This window comes from Oreochromis aureus, linkage group 4, assembly GCF_013358895.1.
Source record: "Oreochromis aureus strain Israel breed Guangdong linkage group 4, ZZ_aureus, whole genome shotgun sequence".
Taxonomy (NCBI): Eukaryota; Metazoa; Chordata; class Actinopteri; order Cichliformes; family Cichlidae; genus Oreochromis; species Oreochromis aureus.
In genome coordinates, this window is record NC_052945.1 from 17573048 (window position 1) to 17588841 (window position 15794).

A 15794-nucleotide genomic window follows, 5' to 3' on the forward strand; every position below is an offset into this window, starting at 1 on the left:
AACACATTTACAGCAACAAGAAACAACTCCACCATAAACCACAAGTCATGAATAAAGAAACTCAAACAGGGCATTCTGTTAAATTTTCTTACACCTACAAAGTGCTTTTTTTTATATTATCTAAACTGCTTTAACATGTCGTCCAGGTCCTCCACCAGGGCCTCCACTTTAATCAGCAAACTGTGATGAGAGAGACTGGGTTTACAACACTGTATCATTTATTTGGGATTTGAGTTGATTTATTGAATTTTGAATGCGATCAATGCTTTTCTGCGGCCCAGCATTAGCAGTGATGTCCACTAGATGGCCCCCTACACCGATAGAAAGGAGGTTGCTGCTGGGAGTCACTTCTGATCCAACCACAGATATATGCAACAAACTTACTGCAGTGTAACCGGAAGATCAGTCGATTTTAGTGTGCAGGTTATATCAGATGAAAGAGGAACCGGCTGGGCAAAAATCCAAAAAAGGACGCACGTGGACGATTTCTCTTGATATAATCACATCAATCCAGTAGGTGGCAGCCTATTCAAGCTAATATAATCAGATTAAAGGAACCCAAATTTAGACAGATCTCCTCAGTGCCAGAAATGCTGTACACCTAGTGGACTTGATCCAGGGGTAGGCTGAGCTCTCTGGGTTTTTTGTTTGTTTTTTAACTTGATGGTGAATGTAAAAAAAAAAATATGGCGTCTATGAGGGGATAAAGCTGTTTTTTAAACTGTTTTGGAGCCTCATGTTTTCATCAGCTGATCAGGTTTTCAGCTGTAGGCAGCTCTTTATCAGAGAGAGACTTGATGCTGTTTGCGGAGGGAAATCCGCGTCTTGTGGGCATACTGCAACGCCGTGACGCAACTCGCACTCTCCTGCTGCATCACTATAAAATATGAATCACCAGTGTGCCGACGATCAGGACCTGATTTGGGTGTAAATATCATGTAAATGGTGAGGAAGGAGGGGGGTGTGGCGCAAAGTATCGGCCATTCACCAAAATCAGTACAAGCCCGGAGCTGGTGCACTCGTGCACAGGGAGCCAGGTTTGATCGCAGTGGCGCTGCCTGTGTGCTCGGACTCCGGCTGGGTTCTCAGGCCAGCCAGCCAGCCTTCGGCAGCCATCCCCGCCGTGCCCCGTCCCTCCGCAGGCTCCGGGCTGCAGATAAAAGCGCTCCACGCAGGGACTCGCGTCGCGTTACGCAGCTTCAAAGCCTGGATGCAGGGCGAGCCAGTGGCCTGGGGATGATGATGCGATGCCCACGGTGTGATTAAAGGTGCGTTTGGGGTTTGTCTTCTTGTCACTTCGATCTCGGTATCACCTGTTCGGCCCATGGATGCGTTACAGTCAGACATAAACCAGCGCAGAGCTGAAGCCGAGACGTGCGGGGGACAAAGGGGCGGATGAAGCTGTAGGTGCCGTACCTTCTAAATATTCCTGGTATGTTAAAGGACCAAAAAAAATGTTGATTTCTTTATTAGAGCAGCCACACTTTACTACAGCTCTCAGGATGCTTCAGTTTTATCAGAGTACACTGAGAACTGTGGCGATGTCTCAGTGGTTGGACCATGTTGTAAGTCACAGCTAGTAGATGAGACGGGTTTATAGGAAGTGGCTGTGTCTGCTGGCAGGTGACAGATGCATCAGCTGAGGCTCGTTATCCATGAAGCCTGCTGTGAGCTGCACAGGTCTGGATGGATAGCTCCTCTCACTCTGGGCTCTGCTTTTAGTGACAGGCCACAGCATCACATCCACACACAGCAGTAGATCTCTCGTACTTTCATCATTGTGTAACTTTATGACAGCTTTGTTTATGTCCGGAATGGATCACAGCAGGTCTGTAATGACACTGCTTTTCTTGGTGGGGGGTGCGGTCTGTGTGCAGTGTCCACATCTGAACCGGTTCCTTAAGGAGCTGGAGGCTGACTTACTAAAAGTGTGTACAGTCTTCCAGGAAAGAGACCGAGGAGGGACTGATGGACACATTTGAATCTGACAGTCCTTTTCCACTGTTTTCCCAGGTACGTCAGCATCGTGATCCATGGCTGTGCTGTGTGTGTCCGAGCAGATTGTGATGCGAGAGAAGATTGAATGCCTCTAAAATCTCAAGGTAAGACACCCCCTCCCTTCTTTGACCTTGTGTGTGTGTGTTTGTGTATATCTGTGAGGTGGTTGCGTTCAAATTGATCCATGGCCTTGAGCGCTGCTCCCTGCCTCACTTTTCTTCTCCTTAATTGTCTCCTTCATCTTGACTTCTCTTACTCAGTACCAAACATCTATCTCATTAGCGTAAAAGCACATTTCCCTGTTTGAAAGCATACGTGGAATTTCACTTGTGTACATTTTATACATGCACACACGCTGTGTTTAGGACACAGACATCTGTGACGTGTTTTTCTGCATGACAGGGGTTAATAACTTTTCATAGGCTTAATTAGACAAATTGCTTTGGGGGTGGAAGCAAACAAGGGCAGCTGAACCATCTGAATAAGCTGTTGTTTTTTTACTACAATATAAGCTAAAAACAGGTTTTCCCAGCTGTGTGAGGCCAAAGAGTTGGATGCCATTGGACGGGTGTGCTGTGTTTGTATGTTTACATGTTTGCTCGCTACAGGCCGTGAACTTTCATGGTTCAGCTGCAGTTTATGTTTAGTTTAAACTTAAAATAAATTCAGCTCGAGGTCGTCTGACAAGCTGTCTCTGAGTCAGCAGTTGACCCCGATGTTTCCTCTTCGCGGCATGAACGACGGGGGTCAGCGTGTGTGATGTGTTAATCCTGTTAACACTTATGGATGTATGCTGTTCTGTTCAAAAGAACAGTCGTCTGCACGTTTATTGTGTTGTTGTACTTTCTGCGTCCTGGGGAAAGAGTACCATCAGTGAGAAATAAAGAAATATGAAAACAATGGAGTATGCATGCTCTATAGGAATAATAAGAGGAAGGTTATAGACAAAGCCTGTGTGGTTACCTATGTATTTATGTTACAGTACCTATGAGAAGCAGTTTGTCTATTCAGGTATAATGTCAGTGCATTTTGGCAAGTTTTGGGAAGTAAAGTTGTCTTTGTTAGCCTTCCCACTTTGACCATTTTATAGCTGGTGTCATACTAATGTGCCTTATAGCTCTTTCACTTTCATCTCCCTGTTTTGTTTACCAAGCAGGTGCAGGTTGAAAGCATATAAGATAATGGGCAGTGCAACTCCAACAAATGTTCCTGATGACGGTATAAGAGACTCACAGGCATTAATTTGGTTTTAACTGGTCTTGACTGGCTGCTAGACTAAAAACATTCTTCATATAGCTTTGATCAGAGGGTGATATTAAGCCTTTATGTTGTAGCATTTATTGATATCTTTGATCTTTGAAATTAAGGTTTTGCTAAAAATAAAATATACATTCAATTTTGTTAGGTGCACCTTCCTACTACAAGGCTGAACCCTGTTTTGTCTTCTGAGCTGGCTTCATTCTTCATGATGTAGATTCAAAAAAAGGTGCTGGAAATGTTCCTCTGAGATATTTTGGTCCATATTGACATGATAGCGTCACACAGCTGCTGGTGAACAGGCTAGAAGCATGGCAAGAAAATATCCCCCACACCATTACACCACCACCACTAACCTGAAGCATGGATACAAGGCGGGGTCGATCAGAGTTTTAATGTAGTTTACACTGAGTGTTGCAGCAGTGTTTTCCACTATTCTATTGACCAAGTGGTGAGCCTGTGTGAATTGTAGCATCTGTTTCCTGTTCTTAACTCACAGGTGTGGCAGTTCTGGTGTAGCCCATCTGCTTCAAGGTTTAACGTGTAGTGTATTCAGAGATGCTCTTCTGCATACCTTGTTTGCTGTTGCCTTCCTTCAACTTAAAGCATCACTCTCTGTAAACCCTTGAGATGGTTGTGTGGGAAAATCTCACTAGATCAGCCGTTTCTGAAATACTCAGACCAGCCTGTTTGGCACTAAGAACCATGTGATATTCAAAGTCACTTAAATCACCTGTCTCCACAATCCCGATGGTCGATTTGAACTTGGGGACACTCATATGGACCCTGCTACCCATGGTAACCATATTGTTGCAGGCATTTAGTGATCTCAGAGAAAAGACTCCCATAAACTAATATTCATTATTGGCTACCTCTTTAATAACCTCTGTGTGTGTGCCTCCTGCAGCTTGGGCATGTAAAGTGTGTCTTCTAGAGCAAACGTGTATTTATAGCTGTTTGTTTTAACAAAATGTCTGAATTGCTCCTTCCTGACACAATCGTTTTTTAATCTTTATGTCATTGTTCCTCTTTTGTTTCACCTACTGATAAACATTTACCATATTTGGGGACGATATTAATGTTTCACAGTGAAGATCATGTAATGTTTGCAGGGAACAAGAGTAAGCTATATGATTCTCACTCTGCAGTGTAAGCAGATGAATGGTGGGGTTGGAAACGTCAGGTTATGTAAAAGTCATGGCTCTGCAGAGTGTTCTGTTACAGTCTGTATGTATAGTCATCTCTCAGCACCAACTGTTTACTGCAGTGTGAGCAGTGTTTTTAGCAATATATGCAGTCAAATGGATGTCACCGGCAGACTTTTAAGGATAGATCAGGAGTAGTGACAAACTATTTCTTCGCACTCTTTGGCACCTCACCAGGTGGTGACACTTTAGGCGACTTTCTTACATGGCCTGAGCCAAAACTGTCCCTGGCACGACTTTATTGATGCTCCTGTAGAGCAACCGAGTGTGATCAAATTCCTGCAGCTAGGTTCCAAAATAGTTCACAATCATTTTGTAAGTAATATTCGAATGTTGAATTTCCTCACTCCAAATGCACCTCTGTGGTTTGAGGTGTGGAGAAGAAAATGCAAATTAGCAGCTGATAAGTTCTGCAGAAATTTGCGTTTCCTTATGAAATCTTGTGGACTAATTTGAAATTTAACTGTCATCAACTGACTGTAAAACTCTGTCTTCCTTCCTCTCTCTTTATTCATATAAATTACAATTTTATAAAAGCACTCACTGACAAAGCAACATACTGGGCTGCACAATGATTTACTGCAGCTGGAAAAATAATTCACTCTGGTGAAGATGCATGAATTTCTCTTTGCACTAAACAAGAGCGAGAATAATGGGTGGTGCTTTCCTCTTGTCGCAACTATCTTGACAAACAGGAAGTTCGATTTAGAGAGAAAGGAGGAAGTCTGTGTTGGTTTGATCACGCAGAGAGATTTGACCACACGGAAAACACACTTGATATTGCCACACTGCGCTTGGCATGAAAGCCGTGTATGTCCGGCCTGGAAATTTCAGTGCAGTTTTATAGTGTAGGGTCTCACATATACACCTGGACTTTACAATTAACTGTTAATTGTTCATGACCTGCTTGGCATGTCATGAGCTAAGGACCGCCCCGGTGATGTTCCATGTTTTACATACGCCATTCATTCATTGTTCAAAAACTAGGAGGCTGTAATCTGTTCCTTCATTACTGTGAACACGGGCATTGTAGTTTGCTTTGACTCAACCCCGCTTAACTCTAAATACTCATTTCACATCACCAAATGTGTATTAATCCTGGGCTGAAAATAATCCCCAACAAATACTGTCTAATGACAGTTTGCTAAAAGCACTTTGTCATTTCCGCATGAGGTTATGACATGATCGTATCTGCAGTGGTCTGGTTTTTCTTTCATACAATCTTCGCAGAACATGGCTCAACTTATTACAGGTGGATTTTTGAGAGATTTCTCGTGTCAAGCCTGATTTTAAACTGCCTGTGACAGCACAATGTGATGGCTGGATTGTGGGTGTCCTACTTAAGAATGAGAAATGGAGCTTTTCAGCTGCTGACAACTCATGAGGGTATTGCAGGCTCTCATTACCACCACTATTGTTGAGTGTGTGTCTGATCACAAGCTCAACAAGCTAGATATAGGGGGAAAAAAATGGCACATTTCAACACGAAGAACCATTGTTTGAAAACCGCCCCCTGTTATTTTATGTCATTAATATGCTAATGAGCCCCTGTGCCGAAGCCTCTATTGTGCGGCTCTTCACTGTCAAAAACGAGCGGCAAAGAAAGGAGATTAGATATTTCGAGCTGTTTCATTGGGCTGGAATCGTTTAATGATGTTGGTTTTGCAGGCTGTGTTGATACTGTGAGTCTAGTTGGTAAATACTGCATACAAACATAGATGTGAATGTAATTTAAATAGTTCTTCTTAATGCCCTGAAGGCTTGCAGCAAGTTTAAGGAGCAATCCATGAATAGAAATTGAAAATCTAGGTTGCTTCCCTACATTTAGGCCTCTTTAATGCTGGCAGTTTGTCCTGTCCCTGTGAACAGAATATTACAGAAATATCTTAAAGGAACAATGGATTTGGGAGATCACGATCACAAGCCTTGCCAGGCTTCAAGCTATGCGCTTGTAGCTGAGCCAAGCTAGTTCTGACCAATAACAACCTTCCTACTGGCCAGCAAGGTTACACAGCTATGGTCCTGCTTTAGGTTTTCCATTACATCATTTCAATAGGCTTTTGCCTCACCATTTAAATCTGCCCAGATTTAGATTAATTTTTCACCAAGATCTTGTGTTGATGATTGGAGAGTCAGACTGCTGCCTATTCCTCTGCACATCCCCAAAGATTCGTAATGGGATTGAGGTCTGAACTCTGTGGTGGCCAATTATGTGTCGGCACCATCAGGGAAGACAAAAAAAATCCATTGATGGAAAAACTTGGTCATCCATTTGCAATGGAAGACTCGTACCTGCTTGTTTAGTTAAATCCATGTGGTGCCATTTTTTTTGCCAGGCAGCATATCACAAGCTGAAGGCCTGTTAGGCCTGTGCATTGGCTAGTTTCTGTATTTTTAGACAAAAGCTACAACCATTAAGTTTGCAAATGTGCTGTATTAGCCTCCTGGTGGTGTTAAGTGCTTTCACACTTAAAATTCAGTTTGAAACAACCAGGCAAATCTTATTGCTTAAATTTGTTTTGCTGCTCAGCTAATAGCAAATGGCAAATGTCCACTAATCAAGGTAAGCTTAAGCAGGAATTACACTTTCCACGTCCACAAGTCCACTAGGGTTCACTCAGATTTCATCATCAGATGGTTAGTGCAAGGATCTGTACGGACGGACGTGTGCCTGCCTGTTTTTTGGGACCACGTAGACTAGTCCGCAGAGAATTTACATTACAGTGCACCAACTATGCCTGCGCCCCAGGCAGTGGACTTCTAGTGGAGGTAAAAAAAATAACAACAGGATGAGCACTCGGCAGTCAGGTTTCCAGCTGTCCATGTCCACAGTGGAGTATTATCTAAGCTTAAATCATTAATGGCTGTATAGTGAGTGAAGGTAAATGTGATTTGGTGCTCCTCCAATGTTTCCCAGTTAGCAGATAGCATTAAGTGAGTGGATAGCTCTACATTAATTGGGTGAAGTATTAGATTGAACGGATGGGTTTTTTGAATTCCTGCCTAGCATATGAAAAAGAGCATGCTCTTTTCCAAAATGTTTCAACAACTTTCCATATTGATCCTGGCACATCAAGTTAGGACAAGTAGTCACTTGGACTCAAGTGTCCACATAGGAAAAAATACACACTTATGTGGCAGCTAGAAACTGTAGAAAGTCAATGACTTTTGGGGATTTCAAGCAACAACCGGTGGGCAGGTCCCCAAATGAAACATCTCTTAACTTTAAGGTTAAGAGACAGGGTGGCCCACTAATTGCCAGCTGCACTTTCACTTGTCGCCCAATGTGGGACGTTCACACATGAAGCAGTTCTCTTGTTGCGCATTGCTTTATCGCCAATGGTCGGTTGCAAGCAGACATTCCAGGAAACTTTTGCCTAGGTAACTTTTTAATCTATTTGCCATCTTATCACATGTCAATCATCTGTTTGTTGAAGTCGTCAGATGTTGCTGACTCTCTGTGGTCTCTGGTAACCAAATCACCACAAGTAACCTCCCTTAATGTCCACTCACATCCTGGTTCTTCTGACCTCAGCGGGGCTTGGTTTCACAATAAGTTCACCCGAAACCTTGGCTGATTGTGACCTACACCCGTTTTCACACCTTGGTTCATGTGATTAGGTACAGGTGTTGAACTCCAGGCCTTGAGGGCCGGTGTCCTGCAGGTTTTAGATGTGTCCTTAATAGAGATGGCACGATACCACTTTATGTCCGATACCGATATCATAAATTTGGATATCTGCCGATACCGATATGAATCCGATATTGTGTGTTTTTTAATCAATAAAACTGTTTTTTTAATATCTTGCTGTATAAGTTCATCCTCAAGTTTAAATAAACAACAACACTAAAGCTATTCTGTTATACCTGTATGTAAAAAAAATACACTGCACCCAAAATATTTTATAGTTCAGCAACACTGATCAATCTAATAAACTTAAACCTACTCCATCCTTCCTATTCTGGTATTTTAAAGAGTACTTAGCAGAAATATTAAGCAACCTAACTAATAGGGTTGCAAACTCCCAGCAAAAAAAAATAGGGAACCACCCACCCTCCGCCTCAAGATGCTTAATCGATGTAATCAACTTTAATTTGATGCAGGGTGAAAAAAAATGCACAGAATTAAATTATTTTTCAAGAATAATTAAATAGATTCAACATCTTTCTTCAACAGAATTGCAAACTGCACAGATGGTATCTTCCCAAAGGAAAAAGTACTATAGCTTACTAGGGTATATTAGACTTAACAGTTACTATATACAGTAATGGACTTCTATACATTTTACATCAGATTAAAACTTTGGGTGTAAGATTCAGATAATTATTTATTAAAAGCTAGATATTTTAAATGAGAATAAGAAAGAAAAGTATGTCTTTGTGCCCCTTTTCCCCGGTTCATGCCCTATCGGCCCCCCTGGCTAAACTTTGCTAGATCCGCCCCTGCACAGTTACCAGCCGTCAGCTACGTAGAAAAGGATCCTGGTGTAGAAAGTAATATTAAATAAATTCTAACAACAGCTTATCAAGCTTAAACGTGCTGCTGTTGTTCAGCCGCTGGTTTCCTCTTTCTGGTGCAAAGTGGACCAAAAACAAAGAAGAGAGAGGGACTCGCGACAGAAAAGCCGATCAGCTGATCATTAAGCAGTTTCACGAAGTAGCGGCAGGAGAGGGAGAGAGAATGAGAGGCAGTCGCTCCATATATCGGTTGTTAAGCTTAACATGGGAACGCTTTACAAACATTCAGAGATGAACTTACACACTTGCTTTACTTCTCTCTGGGATAACTTCTTCGGAGATGAAATGCTGGTTTGGTAGCAAGGCTACAAATACACACAGCCGCTCTATCATGTGAGCACACTGCTCCGACGTGCTACGGTTATGAGGCGAGTTACGCCGTGTCGCAAGTTTTGTGAGGTGTTTTTTTTATGTATTTAATGGATCGGATTACATTTTTAATTTCTCACCGATATCCGATCCAGTAATTTAGGTCAGTATCGGACCGATACCGATACGTAATATCGGATCGGTCCATCTCTAGTCCTTAATCCAACACAGCTGATTTAAATGGCTAAATTACCTCCTCAACATGTCTTGAAGTTCTCCAGAAGCCTGGTAATGAACTAATCATTTGATTCAGGTGTGTTGAAACAGGGTGAGATCTAAAACCTGGAGGCCTGGAGTTCGACACCCCTCAAATCGGATCATTAGGGGGTCCATTGTCCCTATTGGGGGGACACTCCCATAGGGCTTAAATCTGGGACGCTCCACCATTTGACCTTAGAACTAAATAAGCTTCTCGGATGAGAGGTGAAACGCCTTCAAGCAATTTAAAGAATTCCAGATGCTTTTCTTTCCAAGCTCCTTAGACTCTGGTGTACATGCAGCTCTTAATTTTTGTCAGCTTCAAGGTGACCAACTGAAGAGACTACCAATAAGAAAGATGAAGCGTGAAGCTGAACATGACTGGTTGTGTCTGTCCAGGATGTACCCTGCTTCTTGCCCTAAGACACTGGGGATAGGGTTCAACTCCCCTGTGACCCTGAACTGAATAAGCAGTTAAGAAAATGGATGTACATTTTATACTTTGTCAAAGATCACTGTGACATTTTAACACTCAGGAACACATTTCACTTTTGATCTGATACTTTAGTAAGTTGGGAAGTGTTTGCTACCTACAATATATTATATAAGTCTGACAGACGATTCATACTGCAGTATGAATCGTTGGTGGAAGGTGTGCAACCTGAAGGCTGCAATATTAGTGTCTATTTCTGTCCTACTTTTTTTCCAATCTAATTTCCTTCTGTGACTTTCAGTTACTAAGTGTGTGAAAACCTAACAAAAACTGGCACTGTATCTATTGCTCTCAGCCACAAACAGCAGCACTACTGTTTAATGTTTCAGCAATACAGACCACTTATTTGTGACAGTCAGCTTTATCCACAGAGACACACATTTTTCTGTCTTTTTTTTCTGCCCCTCATGTCTCCCCCTATTCCCTCCGTTTCTCCATTCATCGTGTAATTGGATGGATTATGACTAATGCCAAATCCTCCAGCTGTTTTCGGGTCATCAAGCAGCTTTTGCATGGATTATAAATAACTTAATATGTTTGTATTGGATGCCTGCATGTTTGTGTGCATTCAGTCAGGATTGCATGTTCGTCCGCCTTTTGATCTGTCAAATTGGGTAAGACGCTGCCAGATTTGGATATCTATCCCAAATGTGTTCTTTATCGAAGCGAAGCGTCAAAGCAGCTATTTGAACAAATCAGCTGCTTGTAATGTTGGTAATAGGCACATGCTCATCTCAACACTCAAAGAGAAGATTAAAGTTGGCTTAAGTTGTCAGGAGAAAGTTTATTGATGTTGACAACCATAATCAGAGTTTATTAATTGATCGGGCACATTCGCATCTTAGACAACACAATCCCCAAAATGACCAATTGATGTGCAACACATTCTCTTTTTCACATATCTCAGAAGTTTTGGCATTTCTTTTTCTTGTTCTGTGGCTTTGTACCCACACATCCTACACACACACACACACACACACACACACACACACACACACACACACACACACACACACACACTGAACACAGTTCGCTGACAGCCTTGTGCTAACAAACCCTCCACACCACACACTCCTCGGAGAGCACGGTTAAGGAGCGAGAAGGAGCTGCCCTCCCTAACAAAAGGATGCAGACACGAGTGCAGAGCAAGATGAAAGCTTCTCGGTTGGCATGGCAACCACCCCGATCATCTGCCGCACGGCGAGGCTAGATGTTTGACGTGTCGATGGTGCATTCTGGGTTAGAGAGACAGAGGACGAGAGGGAGAGGTGAAGAAAACTGGTTTGATCCAGCTCAGTTGAGCGTGTGCTCTTTATCTCGCTTGGCTTTTATTTTATTGTTGTTTTACGTCTTTCTTTAAGAGAGAGCTGCATGATTCAGCTCACCATCAAACCGCTCCTCAGTGTTTCCTCTGAGCTCAACTGGAGCTCATCAAACTACCAGCTCGTGTACTTTCAGACCCTGGAGGTGGACTGTGTTAAGCTCTTTGTGCTTGTGTGTTTATATGAGAATATTACACAGCAAGTGTTGTTGTTGTGCAAACGTGCTGGTCTAACAGGCTGAGTGTGAGACAGGAAGTGGTGATCACTGCTTATGTGAATGCCCAAAAATAGTCAGTAAAACTGACATAATGTCCATTATGTCCATGTCCACACTCAGGTTTAACATTACAAAGGTGTGATGCAAAAGTGGGGGGGGGGGGGGGTACAGTATCCAAAGGAGGTTTCACTTTTGCATTTGGGGGCTATTTAACTTATATAACATGTCTTATTTTAGACTTTTGCAAAACAAAATGTTCAAACATGTCTTTATTTTAAAATACTGTCTTGTGTAACATTCACTGTTACACTTTGCTAGTACTGGGCTGGACCCTCTTTTTCCTTCAGAGGTGCTTCAGTTCCTCATGGTATAGAATTTACAAGGTGCTAGAAACGTTCTTCTTAGATTTTGGTCCATTTTGACATGATAGCATCACACAGTTGCTGCTGATTTGTCGGCTGCACATCCACAATGTGAATCTACTGTTCCACCACATCCCAAAGGTTGTATTGAGATCTGGTGACTGCTTAAGTTGATTTGAGCTTTGTAGAATCCGAGCTGCTGGAATCAGATCAGAAAATGGATACACTAGAGTCATAAAGGGATGGACATGGTCAGCAGCAATACTCAGGTAGGCTGTTGCGTTGCTATCTTCTGTGTGCTAAGAAGATATTCTGTACACCATTACACTACCAGCACCCTGAACCATTGATACAAGGCAGAATGGATCAGTGCTTTCATATTATTTGCACCAAATTCTGACCTTGCCATCCAGCTATCGCAGCAGAAATTGAGATTCATCAGACCAGATGATATTTTTCCAATCTTCTTTTTCTCCAATTATGTTGAGCCTGCGTGAACTGCAGCCATTCCCTGTTCTTAGTGGACAGGAGTTGTAACTTGTGTGGTCTTCTGCTGCTATCGCCCATCTTTTTCAAGCTTCAAAGTGTGCATTCAGAGATGCCCATCTGAATACCTTGGTTGTAACAAGTGGCTACAGTTTCTTTCCTATCAGATTGAAGCCATCTGGTCATTCTCCTCTAAACTCTGACATGATTCACACAGAGAACAGCCACTCACTGCATACTTTTCTGACCATTCTCTGTAAATCTGATTGTGTTGGGAAATCCCAGCAGGTCAGCTGTTGCTGAAATACTCCAGCCTATATGGCACCACCAACCATACCAGGGCACTTAAATCCCCCTTTTTCACAATTGTGATGCTGGGTTTGAACTAAAGCTAAAGGTCTAGACCATGTCTGCATTCTTAAATGTGTTGAGCTGCTGCAATGTGATGAGCTGATTACATATTTGCATTAACAAGCACTTGAACATAATGCCTAACAGAGAGGCTGATGAATGTATATGCAAATAAGAGTTTGGTTAACACACATTTAACGATAAAATTTGAGAAAACTTTCAATGCAAAATGTGAAAAACACATTAAAGCCCATTTTCTCTTTTTTTTTTCACACACCGAGCCCGAAATAAATTTGCCATCATTTACTTTACAGATTTACCGAAGGTTTGTCCGCATATCAAAAACGGATTTCTCCTGGCTGCTGACAATAATTTAGAATTTTTCTGAATAATAAATAAAGATATTCAAAATCCCCCTCTAAAAAAACCTCTAATGTTAACAAATTGAAGCACGAATTCTGAATCTGGCTTCAGCCATTATTCAGATTTCTGTTTTTAAAACCTGTGAAATTAGCATACATTTAAAAGTCTAATTCCTTATTTGCATCTCTAAAAGAGCCATTGGAAACACTTGGAAAAAGAAAAAAAAAATCATGTTCTTGGTAAGTAACCAACTCCCGATAAGCCACACTGCAGGAACTACAAGACATTATCACAGAACTTTACAGACGTGTTGTTGTAGGCTAGATATGGAATATTGTCACAAAAGTTAATGTCATTTAGTAGCGATTTTAAATTGTCTTTGTCTGTTGAAGATGCTATTATACAAACACTAATGCTTAAAACCATCTCTACCCACTATCCTTTTTAGTCTCCCATCTGTGCGCCGTAAACGGCCAGTCTGGTGTTGGGGGACAACACCTCCTCAGCCTCGCAGAGCTATTTTAAGAACTGCTGCTTGTGCTTGTGTTGCTTCTTCACCGTGAGAGGCAGGTCAGGGACTCCTCGGCTGATGTGGCAAATAAAAGCGGGCGTAGTCCGGCTTTCATGTTGGTCTATGATCGTGATGAACTCTCTTCATTTGCGTTCGACTCGTCTGATTTAAGTCACGGTGGGAAATGTTTGGATCATTCCCCAGCTGACACGCTCTGACTCACCCTCTGTACAATATGCTGTATGTAAGCAAACAAAGTCCAGTACAGTTTGCGTAATAGGGCCAGGGTGCCCGTGATGACTGGGACCTGCGTACTCCCCAGAGCGAGCAGCAGAGCATGAAACAAGGTGCGTCATGTGTTTACCTGCTCTAAGCTTTTGTGTGACTCTTCAGCCTATAGTGTGCTCGGCGACAAAGCCTCCTCGACCTTTGTGTCTTTTTCTATTTCTCTCCCTCCGCTCGCTTTAGCTGCTCAGACTATTCTCCCCTTTGTCTCGGTTTGTCTGCACCCTACTCATCCAGGCAACTGTGCGCATCACGAGTCCACAGAGTGTGAGTGTGCGTGCACTAGTTAGTGAGTGAGGCCTCTGTGTATCTCGGTTGTTAGTGACAATCAATTGCGCCATCACCCCCCCTCCCCCCTCCATGCATCCTGCGTTCATCTCCGATCTCTCTGTCTCACTCAATTTATCTTCCCGCCGTCGCCCTCCCCTTTCAGTCCCTTCGCTGACTCGCTTCTTCTTTTGATGTCCTCTCTGTTCTCCTCTCGCAACCATTTTTCACCCCGTGGGCTCGCGTTACTCCTGGACGCCTGCTTTTATTTCTTTTCTTTTCTGTTTGTTTATCTAAAGGTAAAATTTCTTTGCAGACTTTAGGCGAGGTCACGCCGGGCTGTCCTGAACACCCGCCAGTCACCTCGGTGCACTGTTATTTAATTACAGGGATGCACTTAATAGGTTGGGATTAACTAGGAAACAACAACAACTTGGTACTGGCCCTAAAAATCCAGTGTTGACTAAAATTCCCACCTTTCCTTTAGCAGCCCACTTCCATTAATATTCCTTCTCATGTTCCCTTTCTGTGTCTAATAATGGATAGGAGAGAATTTCTGTGGAGTAGACGGACTTTGAATTGAAGCAGGATGTTGGTATTGGGCAAGGATCTTTTTGTGTATAATATTGGTTAGCAGACACTACATTACAAAAACACTGTTTTATGTAGAAGTTGTCATTGAACACCTTTTACGCGGGCCGCTGTGCCCTGTGCTGACATGCTTGTTGCCCTGTAGCCTGTTCAGCCTCTTATGTCATTATGTTACCTTGCTGCTTTTAACCTCCCTCCCTTTCTCTGAAGTCTCTCCATAGGGCTGGCTTGAGCTGATTAGAGAGGCCATGCTTGCTTTGATTAATTGGATGAGTCTCGTCTCCATGCCAGTCTCCTCTCGTCTCCTCTCCTCTCACAGAAGTGGCTAAAACAAACACACGCAAGGCGTTTAATGGCAGTGGAGCTTTGATGACAGGAAGTACCCGAAACTGTGGGTGTGTCAGGAAACACAGTGTTGGTGTGAACCTGAATAACACCCATCTTAACATCAAATCTTGCATCTACAGAGGAGAACAACAGCAGAATACCTTAAAATGTGTAGGTGCGTGCAAGCGTGCTGTTTTGCATCGATTCAGTGTGCGATTTTTGTCTTTTGGCTGCACCTTGCTAAAACCTGACTCTGAGAAAACTTGGAAACGTTGCTCCCTGCTCACCTTGTCAGCCTCCATAATGCTTTAATTCGTCCTTCAGGCTCTGATGACAACAACAACCTCTCCCATGACTCTGTCTCCCCACTTATTTGTCTCCTCTCCATGCTCTCCTCACACTCTCATCCACTTCCCCTCATCTTTTTCGTCCTCCCTGTTTTCTCTCTCCGTCCTTGCCGTTCTGCTGTCTTTAAGTGAATTCTGCTTCAAAAGCTTGTCTCTGAAAGGTCGTCTGCTGCTTCCGCAGACCCCCTGTGGCCTTTCATCTTTCTTCTTTATGTTGCTCTTTTTTTTCCTGTATCTGTCCTTTTTTTGTTGTTTTTATTCGATCTGCTCTGCCCCTAGCACTTACCATGGCAGAACCAACAGCACACACACATATACTGAAAATGA

The 15794-nt window shown here is 42.8% G+C and overlaps 1 protein-coding gene across 7 annotated transcripts in view; it reads left to right on the top strand.

The window, feature by feature from the left end:
• Positions 1-431: 431 nt before the first annotated feature.
• tex2 (testis expressed 2) overlaps positions 432-15794 on the top strand; it is a 31881-nt gene continuing 16518 nt past the window's right edge. Inside the window, exons 1-2 of one of the 7 annotated variants that reach the window (XM_039611284.1) lie at positions 432-513; positions 2014-2102. The gene's annotated coding sequence lies outside the window, so the exon portion shown is untranslated. Of the gene's footprint in view, positions 514-589; positions 622-809; positions 1269-1305; positions 1433-1661; positions 1681-1834; positions 1929-2013; positions 2103-15794 lie in introns of those variants that run through there. The other 6 variants (XM_039611283.1, XM_031730595.2, XM_039611286.1 and 3 more) reach the window with 6 other exon arrangements.